This window comes from Aegilops tauschii, chromosome 3, assembly GCF_002575655.3.
Source record: "Aegilops tauschii subsp. strangulata cultivar AL8/78 chromosome 3, Aet v6.0, whole genome shotgun sequence".
Classification (NCBI taxonomy): Eukaryota; Viridiplantae; Streptophyta; class Magnoliopsida; order Poales; family Poaceae; genus Aegilops; species Aegilops tauschii.
In genome coordinates this window covers 330,337,233-330,364,672 of record NC_053037.3, presented here as the reverse complement: position 1 = coordinate 330,364,672, position 27,440 = coordinate 330,337,233, and positions in this window count along the sequence as shown.

Here is a 27,440-nt window from a genome sequence, read left to right as displayed (position 1 = left end):
TGGCCATGGAGCATCGGCGCCCTTGTTTATTATGGCACCTCCGCACTCTGCGTGTCGCCCCTCAATCATCTTCGACTTCACATTGAAGGTATTGAGCCATAAGCCGAAGTGTGGGGTGATGCGGAGGAAGGCTTCACACACGACGATGAACGACGAGATGTGAAGGATGGAATCCGGAGCCAGATCATGGAAATCGAGCCCGTAGTAGAACATAAGTCCTCTAACAAAGGGATCAAGACTAAAGCCTAGCCCTCGGAGGAAGTGGGAAATAAATACGACACTCGTTGGATTCGGGAGTGGGGATGACTTGCCCTTGAGCAGGCAGCCTGTGCGAGATTTCGGCGGTCAGATACCTGGCTTCTCTTAGCTTCTTGATGTCCTCCTCTGTGACAGAGGAGGCCATCCACCGGCCTTGAAGGTTGGATCCGGACATGATTGAAGGTCCGAAGCGCTTAGCCCGAGCCTTGAGTATTGGAATTCTAGGTGGGGGGAAGGGAGGGATCGAGCGCGAGAAGAAAAGGACATGCCTTGGCCCCTCTATAAAGAGGGTGAATATCAAGCGTCCTCCGCGTGACCGTTTGGAACTTGCCTAAAATCGAGGAGTCATATCAGCAGGCATGATTGGGTTACCCACACCCGTATTGATGAGAATCCCGTGAAAAGAGGGACACGATCTCTGCTTCGACAAGACGTGGCCAGAAAACCGCCTCGCAATATGTGCAGTGGCTGGTTGTGAAAAACGGTTCGAATAATGACCGGGCCGTGGTGTGATGTCATGCTGCAAAATGTGTCAGCAGATTAGATTTGTGGAAATATTATTCTCTCTGTGGTGGTATGTGGAATTTGTTTTGCAGAGCCGGACACTATCCATGTGTTCAAAATCTTCTATGGAGTATTCGGAGGAGGAACCCGCCTTGCAATGCCGAAGACAATCTGCGCGCCGGACTCATCGTCATTGAAGCCTGGTTCAGGGGCTACTGAGGGAGTCTTGGATTAGGGGGTCCTCGGACAGCCGGACTATATCCTTTAGCCGGACTGTTGGACTATGAAGACACAAGATTGAAGACTCCGTCCCGTGTCCGGATGGGACTCTCCTTGGTGTGGAAGGCAAGCTTGGCAAAACGGATATGTAGATCTCCTCCTTTGTAACCGACTCTGTGTAACCCTAGCCCCCTCCGGTGTCTATATAAACTGGAGGGTTTAGTCCGTAGGACAACAACAATCAGACCATAGCCTAGCTTCTAGGGTTTAGCCTCTATGATCTCGTGGTAGATCAACTCTTGTAATACTCATATCATCAAGATTAATCAAGCAGGAAGTAGGGTATTACCTCCATCGAGAGGGCCCGAACCTGGGTAAACATCGTGTCCCCCGCCTCCTGTTACCATCCGCCTTAGACGCACAGTTCGGGACCCCCTACCCGAGATCCGCCGGTTTTGACACCGACAGTTCCCCCCTTCTCTGACTTCTTCTATGAGGTCCTCGGCCACTACGGGCTGGAGGCGCTGCATCTTCATCCCAACTCCATCCTTCTCTTGTCAATCCTCGCCTACTACTGCGAGGCGTACCTTGGCGTGATGCCGTCCGTGCCTCTGCTGCGCCACCTCTTCTTCCTCCGCGTTAGCGAAGGTCATATCTCCGGGTGCGCCAATTTCATCGCGGCTGGCAAGGCCAACTCAATCTTGAATACCGGGAAGAAGGCCGACAACCTCAGGGCCAAATGGGTCATGATGGGCGCCAAGTGCGTCCACCCGCGCTTGGTGCTGCCGACGGAGATGCCCCAGTCCGACAAGGGGTGGTCTTGTGCGAAGCTTACTCACGAACGGGCATCGTCGGTGTTGGAGCAGATGAAGGCCGACTTGAAGCCGGGCAACGCAAGGGAGGCCAAGGTGACAGGGGCCATGCTCCTGAGGGAATTCTTGACGCTGCGCGTTGCTCCACTTCAGGCGCGTGCGAGCCCCTTGTGGAGGCTTGGAGATGAAGAGGACAAGATTCGCCTGAGCCCGGAGGCCTTGCCCGATGATGAGCTGTCCGCAATTTTGCGCCTCTTGGTCGGGGTCAATCAGGAGTACCCGCCGAGCGCCATCGTTCCCCTATTCTGCCGCAAGGACTGGAGCAAATCGTGGCTTCCAGGCCGACTTTTGATGGTCGCGGGCTGGTGCCGCCGGCGCCTACCGGGGCCCCTGCGGCGTCGAAGCCAGTGGAGTTCTCTTCTGACGAGTCCTGCGGGGAGGAAGAGGGGGAGGAGGAAGACTCGGAGGTGACCCCCGAAGGGATGGGGGAAACATCCCTCTTGAGCAAAGCTGACATCCTCCGCGCCCTGCCAGACGACGCTGAGGCCGACGCCCGTTAGGAGGAGGGGGAGCTGCCCGTCATCCCGACAAGGGGCAGATCGTCGCTGGTCTCTCGAGATGGCACCCCCGCCTTGGCGCCGTCTGAAGCTGCTTCCGGTCCCACTGCTACGCCGTTTTCTACTCCTGGAGCCGGTGCGCCCGCACCTCAAGCCTCGAGGCTCTCGGGCTTCAAGATCACCAAGCGGAGGGTGGACTACGCCGCGGTGGACCAGTAAGTGCTCGAGCTTTGCCCTGTCCTTTCTTATGCGGTTGCCCCCTGACGTTCGTCCTTGGTTGTCTAGGCCGCTGCCTTCGGCGAAGAAGAGGAAGAAGGATGCAGCGGCCGCGCCCCCTCCGCTGAGAAAGGAGGCGACAACACTCGCGCCTCCCCAGCCCAGTCGCCCTCGCGAGGCCAGGAGGAGCGTCGTCACGAGGAGTCAGCCCCCGAGGTCCCGCTGGCTCCGGAAGTGCCGACGTCCGGCTTGGATACCGAGGCTCCAAAGGCTCAGGAGCCCTTGGTCTCCCAGGCCTTGGTGACGGCATCGCCTCCTTCTCCTGCCGTGCCATTGCTCCCAGGTTCTTCTGCCTCTTCCGCTATCTTGGAGCGTGCCCTTTCAGAGATGGCCCAGCTGCGGGAAGATCTCCTGGGCGCGGATCCGCGCCTTGTAGCTGGGCGCCTGGAGCTGGCCTCCGGCTGGCTTCAGTCTGACGCGGCGGTCCGAGCGACGCTGAACCAGGCCGCGACGGCTTCCGAGAAGGAGAAGCGAGCCGCCGCACAAGCTGCGGCCGATCGCGAGGCGGCGCTGAAGGACGCCAAGGCCGCCCGCGACCGCTGCCGGGCGCTGGAGGACGAGCTGAAGGGTCTACACGATGAGCACACAGAGGAAGCTCGTGGCCGCCGGGCGAAGGAGGAGGAGGTGAAGGCCCGGGAGGACGCCATCAAGAACGGCGACGCCGAGCTGGGGGAGTTGGCGAAGACGCAGGCCGCTGAATGCAGCAGGCTGGAGGAGCTGGGGCAGAAGGTGGAGGCGAGGAAGGCCGATCTTGACGCCAAGGTGAAGGTCCTGACCGAGGACCACGCGGCCTTTGCGCTTCTCAAGAAGAGGTCCCGCGAGGCTCTAAAGTCACTCTATGAAAAGGGCTTGGAGAGGCCGCTGACCACCAATGAGGACGGCCCCGCCCAGCTGCTTCCCTACCTGGTTGCCGCGCTTGAGGAGGTCGTGGCCGGCGTCGGTCCTATGGCCGAGGCGGAAGCCCGCGTTCCCTCCTCAGCTGCGCTGGCACACGTCTTCAGTCACCTCTATCTTCGTGACCCCAGCGCTCGTCTTGACGAGCTGCTGGAGCCTGTGGCTGATGAACACTGCACGGCTGCTGCCATAGCCATGAAAGGCCGGGTGGAGGCCCTGCTGAAGAAGTTCCGCGGCTTCACTTCCACACATTCGACTGAAGGCGCCGCCACTCCTGTAGCTCTGGCCGGTGGCCAAGACGACGGCGACGCCATCAAGGGAGGAGTGCCTCTCGCGAGCGTCGGTGGTGTTCAGGGATGACCTGCGGCTCCTTTCCTGTTTTATTCCTGTAGCATGCATCATGCCTCGTGGAGGCGTTTAAACTTGCGTTTGATATTGTGAGAACAATATGTCTTGTAATATTTTCTTTGAGATTTTGCGATTTTTCTTCCTGTTTGCTTTGCGTTCTGCGTCGGCAGAGCCCGGCCCCGCGCATACCTCAGCCGCCGTGGAGCCGACCGGAGACCAGGACGGACCCAAGGAGTGAGGGGCTATGTGACCAGTTAGGCTCCTGAGTCACGATGCTCAGGAGTCCCCCTTGACGCGCAAACAACTTATAGGAAGGAGACGCGGGGATTGGTTTGGTGTTCTACATCGGCAGAGCCCGACCCCGCGCATACCTCAACCGCCGTTGAGCCGACTGGAGACCAGGACAACCCAAGGAGTGAGGGGCTACGTGACCAGTTAGGCTCCTGAGTCGCGATGCTCAGGAGTCCCCCTTGATGTGCAAACAACCTTCATACCTTTGCCCTCGCCGAGGCTCGGCTCGGGAGGGGCGCGCGACGACCAGGTCCGGGGGACCTAGCTGGGTGGCGTACGCTTGGGCGTGACCCAAGCGCAGCCCCCATGCCCAGCCCCCTCGCGTGACTCTCCCGAGGGGAGGGTGTTGCGGTGAGGCCGGACATTGAGCTCTGGGGCTCCGTGAGGTTGGTGCGGCCGTGAGGCCGCCCTCAGTTGTTTATCACCAGCGCGGAGCATAGTGCTTCTACTTGTGCACGGGCATAGCCGCTCCTCAGCAGTGTCAACGGCCAGCGCGGAGCATGGTGCTTCCACTGGTGCATGGGAGGGGACTCCCTACTGCGGAGAGCCCCGGGGGCATGTACAGCCCCGCCCTGACACGTGGCTTGCACGGTAGGGCTAGACAAGGTGTATCTGGGCACTCATGAGCCAGCGCGGGACTCACGAGGCTCTACCTCAAGGTGGGTTGCGCCTGGTCTTGGTTTTTGTTCGCTGCGCTGGTCCTGCGAGGTGGTCAGACAACCTGCGTCGAACGAATCTCCTGAGGTTATCGCGTGAGAAGGACAAGCACCAACGGCCCCAGGAGGTGACGTGAACGGGGCCGGCCTGCGAGCTAGAGCTCAGCCACTGGATTTATCGATGTTGCAGGGACGGGCCCGAGCACAGACGCCGTGCTTAACCTACTCACGCGAAGAATCTTGAAGAAAGACGGCCGGCGCGCGGCTCCCATGGTGGGTGACGATCAAGCAGGTAATAATCATAGGTAGATTAAGCATGGAAAGCATACTGGCTTAAGTAAAATGCATGGAAGATACATGCCACTGGGTCAGGCCCGAGTGGCTTGGGGATGATGCAGCCCGAGGGGCGCCCCCAGTAAGGTAAGCTAAAGACATAAAAAGGGATACATGCCACAGGGACAGAACCACGTGGCCTGGGAATGATGCAGCCCAAAGGGCGCTCCCAGCTAAACAAACTTGGAAAATGTCACCTGATTCTGTTGATGAAGGAGAGTTGGGGCAGCTGAAGGTACGCGGCGAAGGGGTTGCTCCTCACGAGCCACCGGGGCCCTGAGCCTCGGGAGGCTCTGGGGGTCCAGGTGGTTCCTTCAGGACCGTCTCCATCTCCGTCAGGACGGCGTGGTGCCTGGCCTCCTGAGTCGCCAGGGCGCGCTGCAGGTTGTGCTGATAGGCGGACGCCACGCTCGGCATGCCAAAAGGCATGTGAACGTAGCTATGCGGTGGACCCTCGCAGCGTCCCACGCGTGAAGGCCAGAAGAGCTCCTGAGATGCGGCCCTGTTGAGCCCTGGGATATCAATGCAGATGCGCAGTCCGGCATCCTCGCCTGGATGGGGAGCTGCGCCTGATGAACGGCGATTGCCGCGCATGGCCCTCGCATCTTGCAGCTCCTGGGTGGTCCCGGTGATGAACTCCTAAGCGGTGGGCGCTCCTCGCCCTGTGTTCTCCTAAGGGAAACGTGCCATGAAGCATGCCTCCAGGTGGTGCCCAAGCGCCTCCCTCGTGATGTTGGCAAGGTCGGAGGCCCTCCAGAAGAGATCCCCCGAGCCCTGCCCGAGAAGGGCGCCGGGCGCGCTTTCCTATGTGATGGAGGGAGGCGCCCCAGGTGCGGGCGCTGATCCAGGCGTGGTGCCACTTGAGGTGCCGCTTGCCTGAGGCCCTGCGCGGTGCAGCAGCTTCTTCTTCTTGGGGGTGACCTCAGGAGGGCGCTCGCCCTTGCTGTCGGGGTCGTCGATTGCTGCGGCTTGGAAGGCACGCTCGAGGGAGCACACCGTGTCTCTTTCTTCGCATGGGACCGTGATGATACCACCACTTCCTGGCATCTTGAGGACATTGTAGCCGTGAGGGGTCACCGCCATGAACTTGGCTAGGGCTGGATACCCGAGGATTGCATTGTACGGCAGGTGGATGTAGGCGACGTCGAAGTCGATGAGCTCGGTGCGGTAGTTGTCGCGCTGTCCAAAGGTAACGGGAAGGCGGACCTGCCCGATCGGGGTAGTGGAGCTGTCGGACACTCCTGAGAATGGCTTGGTGGGCTGAAGCTGATCATATAGCACTTGGAGGTTGTCAAACGTGTCGATGGACAGGGTGTTAAGCCCTGCGCCGCCGTCGATGAGAGTCTTGGTGACTTGTACATTGCTGATGACGGGTGAACAGAGCATCGGGAGAACGCCAGCAGTGGCTGTACACTTGAGCTGATCTGCCGAACTGAAGGTGATGGCGCACTTGGACCACCTGAGCGGGCGTGTGGCTTCGAGCTTGGGGAGGACTGCGTTCACCTCGCGCGCAAACTGCTTGAAGATGCGCTATGAGGCTGGGGCTTGAGCTCCGCCCAGGATACAAGTGATGGCACGCGGCTCCTGGAAGCCCCCAGCCCCCTCGTCCTGATGGTGGTCGTCGTTCCTTCTTGGTGGTGGCGGCAGCGGAAGAAGCCCAGCGTTGCCCTGAGGACGATCCTCACGAGGCTGGTCCCTCCAGGCACCCTTGCGATGCTGATCCTACCAGCGGTCCTCACGAGGCCGGTCGCGCCACTCCTAGCGCGGGCCACGGTCATCCCAGCGTCCGCCACCATGTCCTCCCCCTCGGCCATAGCCCCGGTCGTTGCACTCGGGGCGTTGACCGAAGTGTCCTTCTCGAATGGCTCTGAGCTCTTGACAGTCGCTGGTGTTGTGGCTATGTAGGTTGTGGAAGGCACAGAACGGTCGGCTGCTCTTGGATGACTTGGGCTGGTCCCTGCCGCGCTTGGTGTCTGGCTCCGCCGCGAGCACGGCTGCTCCCTTGCGCTTCACGTCCTTGGCCTTGGCTTTCTTCTCCTCCGGGTCCGCAGCCGGGAGCTCGAGGAGGGAGAGACGCCCCTCCTCAGCTCTTGCGCACTTGGTCGCCAAGTTAAACAGCTCCAGAGACGTGCACAACTCCTCGTGGATGGCGAGCTCCTCCTTCATCTTGACATCGCGGACGCCATCAGAGAACGCGGAGATGATGGCCTCGTCAGTCACCTTGGGGATCTTGAGGCGAACGTTGTTGAAGCACTGGATATACTTCTGGAGGGTCTCTCTTGGTTGTTGCTTGACGCGGCGTAGGTCACCCACGGCCGGTGGGCGGTCGCGAGTGCCCTGGAAGTTGGCAACGAAGCGGTTGCGCATCTCGTCCCAGGAGGAGATCGAGCCGGGAGGCAGGTTCAGGAGCCACGAACGAGCGCCGTCTTTGAGCGCCATGGGGAACCAGTTCGCCCTGACTTTCTCGTCGCCGTTGGCCGCCTCGATGCTTAGCTCGTAGAGCTGCAGGAACTCCGCGGGGTCGGGGGTGCCGTCATAGCGAGGAGGCAGATCCGGCTTGAACGTGCCCGGCCAGGCGACACTACGCAGCTCAGGGGTGAAGGCGCGGCAGCCGGCCGTGGTCACCGGGGCCCGTCTTGGAGGTGGAGCTTGGTCTTGGCGCCCGCGCACCACCACGGCAAGCGGCGCGGGGCCCTGCCACGGCAAGCGATCCGAACGCGGCGGTGCGGGGAGTGGTGGAGCGTTCTCTTGTGGTCGAGGGACTTCTTGACAGCTTCTTTCTTCATGCGCGGGCGCCGGACGCGGTGGGTCGCGCCGTGGAGCCGCGCGCCCGGGCGCCAGGGCACCGTCTCGGTGCAGAGGTGGTGGAGGTGGTCCGTGAGCTACGTCGCCCATAGCTGGCGGAGGGCGAGGCAGCGAGAGGGATGGCGCAGGGGAGCCCCCTGCGGCGATGACAAGCTCAGCGATGCGGTCGCGCCAGTCCTCGTAGAGGTCGTCGACGGGGTGGTAGCGCAGGAGCTCGCGTGCCATGCACAGAGCGGCCTGCGCGTCCACGGGGGCGCGACGAGCGTGGGATGATGAACCGGCCTGGGTCAGCGATGGAGTGCCGGTGCAACGAGGATGCTTGCTGCTCGTTCCCCGCCGGGCCGGTGGCGGCGTTGGCGGCAGGCGACGGAGAACGACGGGGTGGCCCGCCGACGGGAGCTGTCTGAGCAACATGGGTGGCGGGGGCCGCCCGGCGCTCAGCGCGAGCACAGCGAGCGTCCGCCATGGAGATGATGAAGCAACGGGACGCGGAGCGACGGAAGGGAATCCTCAGTGCACCCCTACCTGGCGCGCCAAATGTTGGATCACGGGTTCCGGCGAAACCCTCAAGGTTCGAACACTGGGGTGCGCACGAAGATCTCCCCCTACTGATCCATGTCCTAGCTTCGCTAAGATCTCACGGACTATCTCGACGAACTAGCAACACAAAAAACACAAGGTTTATACTGGTTCGGGCCACCGTTCTGGTGTAATACCCTACTCCAGTGTGGTGGTGGTGGATTGCCTCTTGGGCTGAGGATGAACAGTACAAGGGGAAGAACAGCCTCCTGAGGTTGAGGTGTTCTTTTGCTTGGCGAACTGTGTGGGTGAGTATTTGATCCCGTCGAGATCAGATGCCTCCTACTGTGGTGGCTAGCCCTATTTATAGTGGCCTTGGTCCTCTCCCCAAATATTGAGCGTGAAGGGAGCCAACAACGGCTAATTTGAAAGGGGACAACAAGTACAGCTTATCCTGACAAAAGCAGTCTTCGCCTGCAAAAGGCTCTGGTGGTGACGCTGTCTTGGGCTACATGGTGACCTCCGTCTTGCCGTCCTGCTGGCCTTGGTCTCGTTGCACCGATATGGAAACCTTTGCTTGACGCCTCGGTACTCCTCACCCGCGCTTGATTCCTTAGCACCAAAGAGGAAACAAGGACACTGTGCGCGCTGGCGCCCGCCTGAGCTTGATCGTCATGGCTCACGTCATGAGAAGCTCGCGAGGTTTGCCTTGCCTTGATCTCTTCGCCCCTCGCGAGCCAGCCAGGGGGGCGCTCCCGAGGAGGTCTTGTGTCGTCCGCCTTGCGATGCTTGGCCCCTCGCGAGGGTCTTGTATGCCTTGCTGGTGAAGATGGGTCGTACGGGCCCGCTCGCAGAGCCACGCCGTGGGCCGCAGGCAGGCAAGTCTAGGGACCCCCGTTCCCAGAACATCGACAATGTTAACCCGCCATGATGTCACTTTGCATTAACTTCGCACAAGGCCCAGGACATCTTAATTGATACTTATCTTAATGAACATCCTGAAAATCAAGGCACCGACATAGCCACATGATGATTTCGGTCTCCTCGATTCCCGCACATGCCTTGTATCCATCCTCTTATAAATAGGGACAGGGGTCCTTTTCCCCCTTGCCTCCTCGTCTTCGTATTCCACCTCATGACTCCTCTGCAGACCCGAACTCTGTCGCCGTCGACCTCCGTCCACTGCATCAGCTCAGGCCGCTGCATCAACCTGATTAGACCAGAGAACACCGGCACACCACCGCTGCTCACCCGCATCCGTAAGTACTCCTGTGCTCATGCCTCAAATCTGTACTAGGGTTTGGGCAGTTCATCGGTGTTCTTGCCATTCTTTTTCTTTTCCTTTTAGACCAAGTAGTTTTCAATCTGAACATAGTACAAAACTTGTGCTGTAGCAATTTTAGCACTCGTTCTTAATATCAGAATACTTCCTCTCAGTATAAGATCTCCTTTGAGCACACGGACTTTTCTACTGCCGCCACATTAGGTTTAGGATTTACCTCATTTTCTGAACAGCCATAGATCCAGAATTATAGCTCCAGTCTGTGAAATCTGTTTGTCCATCACTTAGCAAAATTTTCACTGATAGATTTGAAGTATCATAGCTGCCATGGCGGCCTATACCATAAACCATGACCTGCCATACAACATTAGGCCCCGTTTAAGTTGCCATCATACGCTTCATAACTTGTATAACCCGGTAATGTTCTCCGGCTTAACCATGCTTATTTATTCATCCTCATAGTTTGGTTCTCCGGTTTAGCAGCTACTTTGTAATCTAAACTGTAGATCCATAGCCATTAGCCCCTCACGGCGGTTTAAACAATAATTTGTAACCTGCTAGGTGTTCACCGGTTTAACCATGTCTTAAATCATCTTGTTTAGGTCGTGCACCCCAATCATGACTAAGACAGTTACATCATGCGACTAGTTCCATCCATTGTCATAGAAGAAATGCTTCAAGAATATGTCAAGGTTGGCTTTTTGCCAGCAAAAAATATCCTTCACTGGCATGCTCCAAACCCAGATGAAGTTAGACCTCAGCCGCAGGATAAAGAGGTCATTGTTTTTATGGATCACATGAACCGGGGTTTCTCACCGCCCGGGTCAAAATTCTTCCGTGATGTTCTGCATTTCTTTCAAATTCATCCTCAAGATATTGGACCCAACTCCGTCTCAAATATCTGCAATTTCCAAGTCTTCTGCGAAGTATACCTTCAAGAGGAGCCCAACGTTGAACTCTTAAGAGAATATTTCTATCTGAACCGTCAGAACGAGTTCACCGATGGACCCAGCTTAGAGCTTGGTGGAGTCTCAATCCAGCGGCGAAGAGATGCCATTTTTCCTTATGCTCAGCTTCCAAGTCATCCCAAGGATTGGAATCAGACCTGTTTCTATTGCCAGGATACTTCTCCTGCTGACGAGAGTCCCTTGCCGGGTTTTCATGAACAACGGCTCAGCCCAAGGCACCCTCTCCCCGAACGGCTCACCACTGCTGAAAGAGCCCAACTTATGCCTACCTTTTCAAAGGTTAGAGCGCTGTTGGCCAATGGATTGACTGGTGTCGACCTGGCCCGTTGCTGGGTGGCTTGGAGGATCATACCTTTGAGCCGCCGACCCTGTTTAATGTGCACATATAATGGTGATACCAAAGATCCACTTCGCTACTGCTTAGCATGGTTGACTGATAAAGCAATTAATGAGATGACCAAAACCCTTCTCAACGAAAGTTTGGAGAACTGCAGCAAAGTGGGGTTGAATCCCTTCTGCATACTCAACCCGGCACCGGATGTAAGTCTGTCTGGTTCATTTATTTCACTTCCTTGTTCATATAATTTGCAAATCTCCAACCTTTATTGTAATTTTTGCAGGCTGGATCCGCCTTTTGGAAAAGGAACTACGACAAGAAAGCCGCCAAGAAAGCCAGGGCTAAGACTAAAGCCCTGAAGAAGAACAAAAAGAAATCAACTGCTTCTGATATGTTGAACCTGGATGAAGATGATGACTCGGAGGTAGACCTCAATTCCCTTGGCTCCTTTTCAACTATCTTATTGACACTGATTGCTATCAGGATGACGCGGAAACCATCCAGGCGGGTGATGAAGAGGTAACTATTATTTCCTCTGACTCAGAGCCTTTGCCAAGACAGAAAACTCGACAAGAGATCCGAAAAGTAAGGTTTTCTCACCCTTTAGCTCACTTGGATCCCAACTTTATTTTGAAGCAATGACAACATGAGAACCGGCGCAGAAGTCGGACCAGTGGAGGCGGAGAGCTTTCCTTCGGTTTACCTAACACACCAGCCCCACGCAAACGCCGGAATGAGGTGCTTCAGAATTCCAACTCTTTCTATCCCAAGGCAGGTTTTATTCGTCAACCACTTAATCCTTCCAACTCAAATTATCAGGGAACTTCTCACTCTTCTTCGGGCGATTCATCTCAGACTCAGCTTCTGGCTTTCAAGACTGCCCCTGGGTAAAAACTTTATCTTTGTTTTTCCACATCTCTGCACATATACTAACCTTTTCAAACCTCTTGCAGTGGAATAGCAAAGCCTAGCAAAAAGGCTAAAATAAACAAGCCAGCTAAAGACCCCAAGACTCATGAACCGGAGAGGCAAGCACTAATATCTGAAGCCTCGGTCCAACACCCGGAGGAGCTTGCTGATGACCCGCCACCAGAGAATCCTGGTGCCTCCACTGAATATACAATTGTCGATCCTTTGAGTGCTGAACTGTGAAGCCCAATCAAGCCTTCGGAACCAAGCACTGAAGAAGTTCTGATCACCGGCACTGGTTTTCAAGAACTGGGAACCCTATTGCCCTGTCAAAAAATTCTGCCAAAGAAGAATTGATCGAGAAACGCAAAGTCAAGTTTGATATGGCCAATTATTCTCATCTGAGCATTAGTGAAGTACTCTTCGGCTACCTCAGCCAAGTGCACACTAGCCGGGATATGGAGATTGACATGGTCAAACACATGCACCAGAAATATGAGGTATCAACTTCTGCCTTGTCTGTAAGATATATCCCTTCAGCCCCCAAGTCTACTGAATATGATAGAATTAAATATACTGTAGACTTTTAGATAGCCTGTAGATATGTATCAAAATCAAAACTAGTAGCCCCCAAGGGCCGACTTAAACTTATCAAGTTAAACCGGGACTTTCAGATAATAAGGATCAACTTTGCACCTGTAGCCCCCAAGGGCTGGTTTAATCATCATGAATAAGCCGGGACTTATCACCACTATGATGAATAAAAATCTCACCATAGAACCCTCACAGGCCGGGTTATATTTGAAAAAAATATGAACCGGATTTGTCTGTCACTGCTTCATAAAAGAAACTTTCTGCACCCATTAGCCCCCAAGTGCCAAGTGTTATCGCTTGCAAAGGGTTTGGGACTTTTCCTTGTATAAGACTGTAGCATAACTGTGAATATTTGTTTCAATCTTCTACTTGTAGGAGGCCTCCAGCCAATTTCAATCTCAGTTGACCGATTTAAAAACCCGGCTTGAATCACAAGAAGCTGAGACCTGGAAGGCTGACTCCAAATTCAAGTTTAGCTTGGATGAACCGGAGAAGCTTAAAACTGGGTTTAATACTGAGAAAGCCGCCTGGGCTGAAGAAAAGGCTGCCCTGATACAGAGAGCTGAAAAAGCTGAAACTTCTTTGCAAGAGGTCACCACCGAGCTTAGCGGATTGAAGCGTCATATTACACAGATGACTACCGCTATTTTTGGTAAGTAACACTGAAATATCATGATCAATGGTGATTTTTTGATGCTGTAAACCGCCTGATGACTTACTCACATATTGTATTGAGCAGGCCCCAGGAGCAACAATCTTGGCCAAGATATGTTGATAAAGCTCAAGGCGGTTTATACCCTGGTGGAACAATTATACACAGGTGCTCAGCGCACAATAGCCACCATCTCACCGACAACTCAACCACCATCCCTTCTTAATGATGTGTTAAGCAAACTTTCTGTCCTGCCCACAATAATTGACAAAATCAAGTGGTCGGCTGCAAGAGCCGGTGCCATTACGGCTTTAAGCCGTGCAAAGGCGTGGCAGGCAGAACTAGACCCACGGGTTGTCCCGGCTTCAAAGAGGATGGGTCTGCCTTCGATAAGAAGGATTTTGCTGCTTGTGGGAAAGAGATGCGTCCGCTGGCGTGTCTTATTGCTGAGGAAACAGATCTGTCAAAGTATCAGGTGGCTTATACAGCGGAGAATCAGAAAATGCCAACGCCGGCTTACAAAATTATGGACCTCATCCCTCCAATCTGTAAGCATACTTTAGCCCCTGAAATCGATCCGTATGAGCTTATCGATGACGAAGCTGAATTTCAAGCCTTAACTGGCATCAATTGGTCGTCGCCTAACTTCCATACGACGGAGGAAGACAAAGAACCGGTGCAGGATGACTGGGAGGCCTCAACCCGTCACGACCAGGAGAATTGATCCGCAGGGCGGTTCTTATTCTGCATCGTCATACATTGCTTGAAAACCCTTAATCAGTTGGGCCGCTTGATGCCTTGTAATAGGCTTAGATGAAAAAACCATGATCTGTCACGCCATCGTGCGTGTTTATTTGCATAACACTACCGATCCGTCATTCGAAGATCTGCCACTTATGCTTATAATATCATCAATTATGCAGACCATGCTTATCATTTTTTCATGCACATAAGCAGATAACAGGTGCCGTGGCGGTTTACCCCAGGGCCGGTCATAATACCCCATAGAAAAACCACTGGTGACTGAGTAGTCCATAACCAGGGCGGGTTATAAAAACCTCATATAATTACAATAAAATAAATATCATACCTGTGATATTTGTTCACACTGCCGGCTTATCATGCGACATGCAGTAAGGGTAACAGCCCAAAGTCTTAGAGCACAACGCCCTGTTCAATTTATTCATACCACTGGCTTACAACGCCATATGCAGCAAGGGTAACATCCCGAAGCTTAGAGCACAGAACTAGAAGCACATAATCATCATATACTAGCGACTTAAAGTCCCAAGCCAGGCCGGGTTAACAAAAACTCTGGATAGATTCATATATGAATCATAAGGCAACATGGCCCTAATCAATTTTCAACCATATATCAACATGGCACCAAAAGATGAACCTCAAAAAACAAAGCAAATATAAATCAGAAGAAACCAGGCATTCATAGGCTGCCAAGCCTCAATGTCAAGTGCTATTCAAAGGCCGCACAGCCGCTGAGTTAAACCTTAATTCAAACCTGTAAGCTGGACCTCACATGACCAATCGCCGTTTTAACTTTGACAAATTCAGGGTCTTAAGATTAATTGTTAAGAGTACGACGAGTCATTCCAGGATTACCTGGTGGGAGTGGCAGGCAAACTAAGGCAGGATAACCTGGATTTTTGGTGAATACACCTGGCGTCCAAGCCTATCACAAGGGACAACAGAGCTCTGTTCATTAAGAAGGAGCCCCCAAGTAATATTTCATTCCAGGTCTATAAGCCGGATGAATAGGGTAGTCATAGCTATGCTCAATGAGCAGGAATCCCCCAAGTATTTTGTAGTCATGGCGTACAAGTCGGATCAAGAGGGTAGTCATAGCTATGCTCAATAAGCAGGAAGCTCCCAAGTGATTGTATGAAGTGACAATAAAGACTCATATTCTCAGAAATGAAATGACAGAGCCCCTGAATTATCAGGGTTGCCGGCTTTATTATATTCATCATAATATATACATTGACAAATTATGTACATCACAAGAGCCGGTGGCTCAGGTGTAATAAGGCCGAAGATGAGCAATATTCCATAGCCGGCGGGTCTCCTCTTCCGACGTGCGTGAGTCCTTGTGGTCTCGAACATCGATAAGGTAGTATGACCCATTATTCAGATTTTTGCTGGCCACAAAGGGCCCTTCCCAAGGTGGGGATAGCTTGTGCATGTCAGTTTCATCCTGGATGAGCCGGAGCACCAAATCTCCTTCTTGAAAGGTCCTGGTTTTAACCCGGTGGCTATGATCACGACGCAGATCTTGCCGGTAAATCGCTGAACGAGCCGCCGCACGGTCACACTCCTCATCCAACAGGTCAAGAGCATCCTGACGTGCTTTCTGATTATCAGCTTCAACATAAGCCGCCACACCGGGCGATTCGTGACAGATGTCACTAGGGAGAACCACCTCTGCTGAGTAAACCATGAAGAAAGGTGTGTAACCCATAGATCTGTTGGGGGTAGTATTGCTACTCCATAACACTGAGGGCAATTCCTCCACCCAACAACCCGGCGTCCTCTGCAAAGGGACCATAAGCCGGGGCTTGATGCCTATCAACATTTCTTGATTGGCTCTTTCATCTTGGCCATTGGACTGGGGGTGAGCCACTGATGACACATCTGTGACAGCCTGGTTTTTGCCCCTCTTCTTTTTCTGATTTCTATTTGCCTTTTCTTCGAATTTGGGTTTTTGAATCATTTCAGTTGGACTTTAACACTTTGGCATAACCTTGATTTTCACCCAAGTGGCTCACTTCTCCCAAACCATCGTTTCTTCTCTGGTTAATCCCAAAATAATTTTAGGCATATTTTTCTTAAATGAAAAATATTCATTTCCTCCTCTAAAACCCTAATTAGCAACATGTGCTCCAAAGCAACCCCTATTTTTCTTGTCCACAAAAATCTGAGAAAATTCCCAAATATTCTCTGAAACCTAGGGCACCTTCCTGAGTAAAAATATTGCATCACTTTTTGGAATATTTTTGCTATAGAAAATCTTTTCTGTTCTGGTCAGAAAGCCAGTTTCTACAGCAAGTACCCTTTTCTTTGATCCAATGCTGCTGAATTTTCTTGAGCATCACTACCTTCCTAAGTGATTGCTAAACCCCAAAGCTCAGCCCTCAACTCTTACTGGTTTGACCACGGTAAACTCCCAAAGTTACTGCCCAGAAACATACCAGGAAGTAAAACTCTAATTTACAGCACCTGGGCTCGAGTCAAAGCTTTGGAACGACCCAAACCACTAAGGACTACACACCAGACATGAATTTATGGCAAGCGTGGCTCTATGCCAGAGTTCGCGCGGTGACCACGCGTGTGCACGATGCCAACGTGCTAGTGGATGAGCTCTGGATGCCGCCGAACGCTCTGTTCATCGCGTGCTCGCTTCCCCGGCTTCCGCACCTTGCCGAACCTCGCCACCATCATCGTCTCGACCCACTTAACTCCCTCCTAGCGCTCGCCTATGCCGGAGCTCGCCGCAGCAAGCACGGGCGCGATCCGGCCAACCGAACAGTGCGCCGCGCCACTGTGTTCGTCTCCACCCCCCGTCCCTGTGCTCGTCTCCGCCCTCCTACAGTGCCCGCGTGAGCTGCGTCGCCTTCTTCCCCTCTCACTGACATCGTTCGTCGCCGGGAGCTGTGTCCAGAAGCCCTTCGGCGGAGCCCGACCCCCTCTCCTCGCTCGCCTATAAATATAGCCCTCCCCAGCCCTCTCGAGCATCACCAACTCACCACACACACACTCCACAACGCAGTAGAAAGCCGTAGCCCGGCCGGGCAGGCCTCGGGCCGCCGTCCCCAAGCTCGAGCTTGCCGGTGATCCCCGCGATTCGCCCCCACTGTTCCAGCCCCTCCCAAGCTCGAGCCACTCTTCCAGAGCCTCCATGGTGCTTCACTGGTGCCATCCGACCCGGTTGGAGCCCCTGGTGCAGCCTCTCGTCGCCGTCATCTCCAACTCCGGCGACCTCTACTCTCTGCCGCCGCTGGAGAAGCTCGTTCCGACACCGTCCGACCACCCCTAGCTATTCTACGGGTATGGGCAGGTGCGCCTCGATCTCCTCTCGCGTTCTATCCCTCTAGATTTGGCCAAGGAGCCCTCCTCCCCGGCGTGAGCTCCGGCGAAGCCCCGCTGTGCTCTGTTTCTCTCTCTCCCCCTCGCACCTGACTACTGGGGCCTGCTGTCAGCCACTCAGGCCGCGCCTGTAGCGGTATGAGTGGTGGTGCCCCGCGGGTTTACGTCTTCGACGTCACCCCTCCCTAGTTCTGTTTTATTTAAATTTAATTCAAATTTATCCAGAGAACTTCAAACAGCCACAACTCTTTAACCACAAGTCCAAATGAAGTGATTCTTTTTTGCTTGTGTTCTTGATGAAAAGATATAGCGGCTCACCAAAAATGAGCTTTTTCTCTGCTGCCTAGATTTTCTGGTGATTTTCAGAGTGTTTCTTGAAATTTTCTTTCTCTGTTTTTAATTATTTTCAGAAGGTGAAGCTTGTCTTGAGGATCACTAGGAGGAGTGTGAACCTCATCTGCACTAAGGCAAGCCACAACAACATTTTCATGGTGCCATTGCAATATTTGTGATTTTCCAGCTTGAATAAATGATTTAGTTCATGCATTTAAATCACTTAAATGAATATATATTCTGTTGAATGCTTGTTTAGTTTGGTATGTTTAGTTTACAGTAGTTTGAAACTAACTACGTTAGTTTAAGTCAGTAGAACTAATATTTGGTTATGAAGAAATAAAATGACTATGAAAAAGAATTGGTTTGGTTAATATTTTCTTAAGTGAGAAAAGGAATTATGTTAAGTTAACATCATGGTTAAGTTTGCTGAATAATAATAACCAGAGAAGTGGTATGAGTTGTTGATGGCTAGTACTTGATGTGGTTAACCCATTTATTTTCGATGACAGGTGATGCATATGGTAAGATTGCATTTTCATGGCATATCATGACACCGGTTATTTTTACTTTAAGTTAAACCTGATAATAACTGAATTTGAACATATCGTTGATCGGGTCATGGTGCCACTGAATTGAGTTTTTCCTAGTGCAACCACATTTGCCTTTATGGGAAGGCCTTTATTCGGTCCGTTGACATGCCTCTGGTCGGTGCCTCCAACAAGGGAAGGTTATGGGCATGCGTTACCCTAGCCCGGTAAGCAAACATAACCTTGTGTGCCCGTAGTTGTTATGGTACCTTGTCCCCGTTTGGGACCGTTTATGTTTTGCCACGACGATGGCCGTTAGTGCCTTTGGTAGGCACGGGGCCACCCAGGACTTAACCCAATGGGGAGAGAGTCGGAGTGGCCGGGAGAGTGTCATGGCAATGGAGGGGGTTCCGTCGGAATGCCGTTGGTCCACCCAAATGGGAGTGCGAGGCCATGGATTCCGTGGTGTGGGTACAGTGCGCTACCTCTGCAGAGTGTATTTAATCTATCGATAGCCGCGTCCTCGGTTATGAACACAACTCGGAAGTAGGTCACACCATGGGTCAACGTTTAAATAATCATGCACACTAATGTTAATAACATGGCACTGTTGGAAAGATGATGGTTGAGAAACCATGTTGATGATGGAGACCAAAGTGTTGGTCCGTTTGTGATCCGTGATATGATCACCGTTTGGTTACGAGGTAACCCGTTTGGGGACCATGTTGTTGGTCCGTTTGTGATCCGAGAAAGATCACCGTTTGGTTACGAGGTAACCCGTTTGGTAAGCAAGTCCGAGGGACTTGAGGCACGAGATCTTGTTCACTTCATCCTTAGTATGATTTTCTTTGCATTGATAATAGTTTGGTTAATATCTTGATATTGTTGGTTATTATGTTTATGCTTGTTGTGAGCTTGCAAGTACATTCAATGTACTGGCCTGGCGTGTCATGCCAGATTTCAGGAAAGTCTCGTTGGATCGGAGTGCTATTCGAGTCTAGATCGTGTCCACATCGGTGTCCCTGTGCTATGGAGTCCCGCTTCGTCGTCGTTCCGCTGCCGCGTAGTTGTCGTGATCGAGACCCCTTTATGTTCACCAAATAATGTACATATTGTCCAGCCGCACCATGTGTGCCGCTTGGCCTCGCAACTTGATCTAATGTGAACTATGTTCCGCTAGTATCAATAAAGCGGTTGTTTTCTGTACCAAGATGTTGTGCGTTGCCAGAAGACATGGTCTCTGGGCTGGCAATGCAAGGTAAACCGGTTGCTCTGAGTCGGCGTGCCACAACATCAAGACGAATATGCTCTCGTTGACAGAATTCTTTCATAGAACCCTTAGACAGATTAGTGCCATTACCAGTTATAATGCTGTGAGGATAGCCAAACCGGAAAATCACCTTTTTGATGAATTGAACCGTTGTTGCCGCGTCACACCTACTGACCGGCTCTGCCTCAACCCACTTTGTGAATTTGTCAACCGCCACCAAAAGGTGGGTCTTTTTATCTTTGGATCTTTTGAAAGGTCCAACCATATCCAGCCCCAGACTGCAAACAGCCAAGTAATTCGAATCATCCTCAATTCTTGAGCCGACACATGAGCTCATCTTGAAAATTTGTGACAACCATCACATTTACTGACCAAATTCTCTGCATCAGCATCAGCCGCCTGCCAATAAAACCCATGACGGAAAGCCTTGGCTATGAGAGACTTAGAGCCGGCATGATGACCACAATCTCCTTCATGAATCTCTCACAGGTTCTCACAACCTTCCTCAGGAGAAACACAATGTTGAAACACCCTTGTGACACTGCAGCGATGCAACTCTCCATTGACAATAGTCATTGACTTAGACCGCCGAGTTATCTGCCTGGCCAAAGTTTCATCTTCAGGTAACTCGCCCCAGGTCATATAAGACAAATATGGAACTATCCAATCAGGAATAGTATGAAGAGCCGCCACCAACTGCGCCTCCAGGTCAGGAATAGAAAGATCTTCCTCCGTAGGAAATTTGACTGAAGGGTTATGCAGAATATCAAGGAAAACATTAGGTGGTACCGACTTACGCTAGGATCCTAGCCGGCTCAAAGCATTAGCTGCCTCATTTTTCCTGCGATCAACATGTTCCACTTGATAGCCTTTGAAATGACCAGCAATAGCATCAACCTCTCGGCGGTAAGCCGCCATGAGTGGGTCTTTAGAATCCCAAGTGCCCACTTGCTGAGCCACCAAATCTGAGTCCCCAAAGCACCTCACCCGGCTTAGATTCATCTCCTTAGCCATCCAAAGACCATGGAGCAAGGCTTCATACTCAGCTGCATTGTTAGTACAAGGGAACATCAACCTTAAAACATAACAAAATTTATCACCTTGTGGGAAGTCAAAATAGCTCCAGCCCCCGAGCCTTCCAACTGCCTGGGTCCATCAAAGTGAATAGTCCAATATGTGCTATCTGGCTTCTCCTCAGGCATCTGCAGCTCTGTCCAATCATTGATCAAATCCACAAGTGTGTGAGACTTGATGGCTGTGCGAGGCATATATTTCAAACCATGGGGTCCAAGCTCAATGGCCCACTTGGCTACTCGACCTGTGGCCTCTCTGTTTTGAATAATATCCCCTTAAGGAGCAGAACTGACCACAGTGATGGGATGACCAAGGAAATATTGCTTGAGCTTTCGACTAGCCATGAACACCCTATATACCAGCTTCTGCCAGTGCGGATACCTTTGCTTGGATTCAATGAGCACCTCACTGATATAATAAACCGGCTGCTGAACCGGATGTTCCTTGCCTTCTTCCTTCCGTTCCACCATAGTCGCTACACTGACGGCTCGGCCATTAGCAGCCACATATAACAATAATGGCTCCTTATCAATAGGAGCTGCAAGGATCGGTGGCTCAGCCAACTGCTTTTTCAATGCCTCGAATGCCTGATCAGCAGCATCACTCTAGACAAAGTGATCTGTTTTCTTCATCTTCTGATACAGAGGGATAGCTTTTTCTCCCAACCGGCTTATGAACCGGCTTAAGGCCGCAATACGACCCGCCAGACGCTGAACATCATTAATACATGCCGGTCTAGCCAAGGAAGTAATAGCCTTGATTTTCTCCGGGTTAACTTCAATGCGTCTTTGAGAAACCAAAAAACCCAAGAGCTTGCCTGCTGACACACTAAAAATACACTTGGCCGGGTTAAGCATCATTTTGTAGACCCGGAGATTGTCAAAGGTCTCTTTTAAATCATCTATCAAGGTATCCTTCTTCCTGGATTTCACAACAATATCATCCACATAAGCATGAACATTGCGTCCAATCTGATCATGAAGGCAATTTTGAACACACCGATGGTAAGTCGCCTGGGCACTTTTGAGCCCAAAAGGCATAGACACATAGCAGAAGGCTCCAAATGGAGTGATCAAGGCTGTCTTCTCCTGGTCCTTAACTACCATCTTGATCTGATGATACCCGGAATAAGCATCCAAAAAACTCAAACGCTCACAACCCGCCGTAGCATCAATTATCTGATCAATACGAGGGAGAGCAAAAAGGATCAGCCGGGCAGGCTTTATTAAGGTCTGTGTAATCCACACACATGCGCCAAGTACCATTTTTCTTAAGCACCAGCACCGGGTTAGCCAACCATTCAGGATGAAAAACTTCAACAATGAACCCACCTGCCAAGAGCCGGGCCATTTCTTCACCAATGGCCTTACGCCTCTCTTCATTAAAGCGACGAAGGAATTGCTTGACCGGTTTAAAATTTGGATCAATATTGAGAGTGTGCTCAGCGAGTTCCCTCGGTACACCTGGCATGTCTGAATGCTTCCATGCAAAGATGTCCCGGTTCTCACGGATGAACTCGATGAGCGCGCTTTCCTATTTCGGGTCCAGATTAGCACTGATACTGAACTACTTGGATGAGTCACCAGGAACAAAATCAACCAACTTAGTGTCATCTACTAATTTAAACTTCAACAGAGGGTCATGCTCCGTGGTTGGTTTCTTCAAAGGTGTCATATCTGTCGGGTCAACATTATCCTTGTAAAACTTCAACTCTTCTGTTGCACAAACAAACTCAGCATAAGCAGCATCGACCTCTTGACACTCCAAGGCTATCTTCCTGTTCCCATGTACTTTGATGGTGCCCTTATGACCCGGCATCTTAAGCTACAGATAAACATAACAAGGCATTGCCATAAACTTGGCATAAGCCGGCCGCCCAAACAAAGCATGATAAGGGCTCCTGATTTTAACGACCTCAAAGGTCAATGTCTCGACTCTGGAATCATGATCATCACCGAAAGCCACTCCCAAAGCTATCTTGCCCACTGGATACGCCAGCTTACCAGGCACCATGCCATTAAAGACAGTATTAGACAGCTTAAGATCCTTATCAGTCAAACTTATACGACGAAAAGTATCATAGTAAAGGATATAGATGCTACTGCCTCCATCCATGAGTACTTTAGTGAGCTTATACCCTCCAACCTGGGGTGCAACCACCAAAGCTAACTGACCTGGATTGTCAACCCGGGGCGGGTGATCCTCGCGACTCCATACAATTGGGTGTTCAGACCATCGCAAGTAGCGAGGGACCGCTGGCTCAACTGCATTCACCGCCCTTTTACGAACCTTCTGGTCCCGTTTGCATAAACTCGTGGTGAACACATGATACTGACCACTGTTGAGCTGCTTCGGATTACTCTGATAACTAGACTGCTGCTGCTGATTCCCTTGACCAGATTGTTGATTGAAACCGCCTTGATTGCCTTGGCCCTGGAATCCGGAGTTTGAGCCGCCACCACCAAAACCAGGCCCGTGAGAGCCGGATCCTGCCCCGCCGTTCGGGCCATGTTTATTCTCGAAAAAATGGAATTTTTGTACTCCCTCATGATGAAGCAATCCTTCCATAGATGATTGGACGGCTTCTCTTCCGTACCATGCTTTGGACAAGGCTGATTCATCATTGCCTCAATGTTAAATTTTGGCCGTCCAAGCCGGGGCGGCTTTCCCTTGCGACGCTGATTATTATTCTGCATATTGGTGTTAGCCACAAAATCTAAATTGCCATCAGCTTTGCGCTTACCGTTGCCACTTTGACCCGTCGTATTATGCTGCTGCCGCTTTGCATTGCCGCTCTTCTTCCCCTTACCAGTCTTCTCCTCATCAGACTCAGGGTCTTTAGTACTATCTGAGTCGGCATACTTGGCGAGAGCCGCCATGAGCTCCCCCATGTCATTGCAGTGGCGTTTAAGCCGCCCCAATTTCTGCTTAAGGGGAAGGAAACGGCAATTCTTCTCCAACGTCAGGACTGCTGAACCGGCGTTGATACTGTCCGATGGGTGTATAACGGCTAAGATCCGGCACACCCAATTAGTTGTTGACTCACCATAACCTTGTACGCAAGAGTCTAAATCTAGAATCGACATAGGCTGCTTGCATGTGTCTTTAAATTTTTGGTTAAAGCACGTTTTCAACTCTACCCATGACCTAATGGTGTTAGCGGGCAGCCCTTTCAACCAAGTACGAGCCAGCCCATCCAACATCATGGTGAAATACTTAGCACATGCCGCATCACTAACATCCAACATCTCCATAGCCATCTCATAGCTCTCAATCCACACGTCAGGGGGCTGATCCGCTGTTTAATTAGGTACCTTACGAGGGCCCTTGAAATCCTTAGGCAACCGCTCATTGCGCAGAGCCGGCACTAAACACGGCACACCCAAGGTTCTAGAGGTCACTCCTGCCTCCACAGATGTTGATGGATAAACTGGATATTGCTGTTGAGCCGCTAGCTGAGCCGCCAGCACAGCCTCCCGACGCGCCCTGCCCTGATCCACCAAAGTCTAAGCATCGACACCACCACACGCCGGGTCATGCCTACGAGGCTGATTATGATGTTGCTCACTGCTCGAGACTGTTGGCGAGTCAATATGCCTGCTATAACTTTGGCTTGGACGAGGGGTCGAGTGAATCCTTTCACACTATACGAATAAGCCGCCTGTTGAGCCACTGCTGTCTGAAGAAGGTCTCTGGCCCTCTGTGTCTCTATCGCAACCGGAGATTCACTTTCAACCGGGAGAGCCGCCAACCGTGTCGCCGCAACAATCATATTGTCCAGAGGGTTGGAATGATGACCCGGTGGTGTTGGAACATGCTGAGGCGGAGCCATATCCAAACGAGGCGGATCCACAGTACGCGGCTGAACCGGCGCCCCGGTCACGAGCATCTCAACCGCCTGGTTTACCACGGGCGGGTCACTGGTCCCTGCCCCAGGCATGTTGAAGAGGTTCCTCGCATCGTACTCCAGAGGTAAACGACTCCGGTGCCTCCTTCTCATGATGACGTTCGAAGCGTTTTGATCCAAGGTAAGCCAGAAAGATTCTGCATGAATCTGTTGTGCCTGAGCGTCCAAAGCAGCTCGCTCCGAGGCCATCCTGGTGTTCTCAGCCGCTAGCTCTTGGCTTGAGCTATCTCATCTCGTAGCTTCGCAACATCCACTTTATGTTGTTCTTGATTCTTCGGGGTTACTGACGATGACATGTACCTAGGGTAGGGTAATAGACCTGATCCAAACACCCTTCCCAAGGACACTGTCCTACGGTGAAAGACATTCAAAGGACAACAACTTCTACCGACTGAAATCACCTCACGATGCAACCCACTCGACCATGGGTTCCACTCGGATAACCCAATTCCATTCGACCAGGATATAATCATTCGACCATATCAGAAACCACTCGAAGTACAGAAGATCTAAGGTCAGTCTGGATGACAACGGTCAGGCGTTCACTCCGTAGTCTTAATGATCATTTATACGACTTTAATGCTGACGTTAGTAACGTCCCATCTTTATGTAAATTGAACCCTATGTAACGGGGGATGGCCGGGGTCCTGGCGCACTCTATATAAGCCACCCCCTCCTCTGGGACAAGGGTTCGCACCCCCTGTAACTTCACGCATAATCCAATCGACCAGCCTTCGGGCACCGAGACAGTGCTGTTACTTCCTCTCAGAAGGGCCTGAACTCGTAAATCTTGCGTGCACAATCTCACCGTAGCTAGGATCTTGCCTCCTCCTATCTAGCCCCCATTCTACTGTCATACTTAGAACCACGACAGTTGGAGCCCACCGTGGGGTAGGTGTCTTAGCGACTTTCCGGTGAGGTTGCACTTTTTTCCGATTCCCATCATCATGGTTTCCAGCGGTGGATTGGCTGAGGGCCGCGAGATCCGTCTCAGCGCACTCGTCTTCGTCGCCGACGACTCCGGCTGGCTCCAGGAGGCCCCCCTCTACGTCGAGGCGCTCCCCGTCCGCGGGGCGATGCACTTCCGCGCATGCGTTCACGACGTCCTTCTGCGGCAGCCGTCGACCCAATACCGGTCGGCTCCTACAACATCTTCGCTCCTCGCTGTTCGCGCTGCAAGCAATCCGGTCGGTCACAGCTTCAGTGGTGGGTGAAGCATGCGGTGGCGCGCCAGTCGGCCACCTCTCAAGTTGCGGCAATCGAGCCCGACGACTCTCTCTACAACCTGTTTGATCTGTCGACTGGCTCCATCGAGACCTTGTCCGAGTGCGATAGTAGCGACCCTGCGGCGTAAGTCCTGGTGGTCGACACACCGTGCGGCCCGCCTGGTGTTCGTCGCGACGGCAGCGGCGATCCGTCGCGTGTTCACGAAGAATACCACCCCGAAACCTTCTCTTCGCAGCAGAGGGAGGAACTGCACCGCCGCAACGTGGAGGCGCTCCACACTCCCATCGTTGGAGAAACCTTCGAGGCTCAGGCCTTGGAGGCAGCGCCTGGCCACTTTGGCTGAACGTACTCGGCTGGAGAACCTTCAGCATGCACTCGATGAACGTGCTCTGCAGCTGCTTCCTGAGTCCAGTCGACGGCGACAATTGTTCTCGCCTCAACCTCAGGTATACCACACTCCGATTCAGAATCTCACAGCTGCAGCTCGTATAGCAGAGTCCATCCAGGCGTCCCAGTCAGAGGCTGGACGAGGTTTGATGCAGATCCGGGCATTGCTCTGAGCAGCAGGAGAGAAAAACACAACAGTATCTCAGTCGTGTAACAGAATCCATAGCAGATCTGTGGTGGCTGACACAGTCCAGTCGGCTCACAGCCCTAGATCGCCTCCGCGGCATGAGGGACGTGGGCATCACCAAGAGCAGTACTTGGGTTGGAACCACGAGCAGTACGATCATCGGATCGGCCGTGATGACCGCCGTCGAGTGCCTACGCCCCCTCCGAGGGGCGGATCATATGTGCCCCGGCATAATGATGACAGGCGCCCGTACACCGACGAGCGGAGGTTGCCAGTCGATCCCAGAGAGCCAGGATTTGATGCAAGGTTAATTCTGGTGCAAGGCTTGGTCGATAGGAACCGAGCACACAGAGAGGGGCAAGACAGAGATCGCCCGACTGGAAGCAGAGTGCATGTTTCTGGGCCCGAGTGTTTTAGCAGATCCATCAGAGCTGCAGAGATCCCTCCCAACTTCAGGTTGACAACTGGAGTTAGCAAGTTCACTGGTGAGTCGAAGCCTGACACTTGGCTTGAAGATTACCGAGTGGCTGTTTAGATAGGTGGTGGTAATGATGAGGTGGCTATGAAGCACCTCCCCCTGATGCTTGAAGGGTCAACTAGAGCTTGGCTGAATCAGTTGACTCCAGGCAGTATATTCAGCTGGGAAGAGTTAGCCCGAGTGTTTGTCAGAACGTTCGAGGGCACATGCAAACGACCTGCAGGGTTGGCAGAATTGCAGCATTGTGTACAAAAACCGAATGAAACTTTGAGGGATTACATCCAGAGGTGGACCACTTTGCATCACACAGTGGAGAATGTGTCTCAGCATCAAGCAGTTTGTGCCTTCAAGGAGGGCGTTCGGTATCAGGAGCTTAACCTGAAATTTAGTCGGACAGGAGACATGACCTTGACCCGAATGATGGAAATAGCCACACGGTACGCAAACGGAGAAGAAGAAGACCGACTCCGTAGAGGCAAGAGCAAACCAGTCGGCTAGGACACTGGAGGAGGTAATTCCAATCGGAAGCAGAAGCGCAAAGCAGAACCTGTGGGTCCTGGAAAGGTTGCAGTCGCGACCCAAGGAAAATTTATGGGAAAGCCTAAAGGGCCTTGGATCGCCAAGAAGGTAAAAGATCAAGCAGGAAATGATGTGTTGGATTTGCCATGCCACATTCACACCAAAAAGGATGAAGACGGTAATCTGATTTATCCCAAACATACCACTCGACAGTGT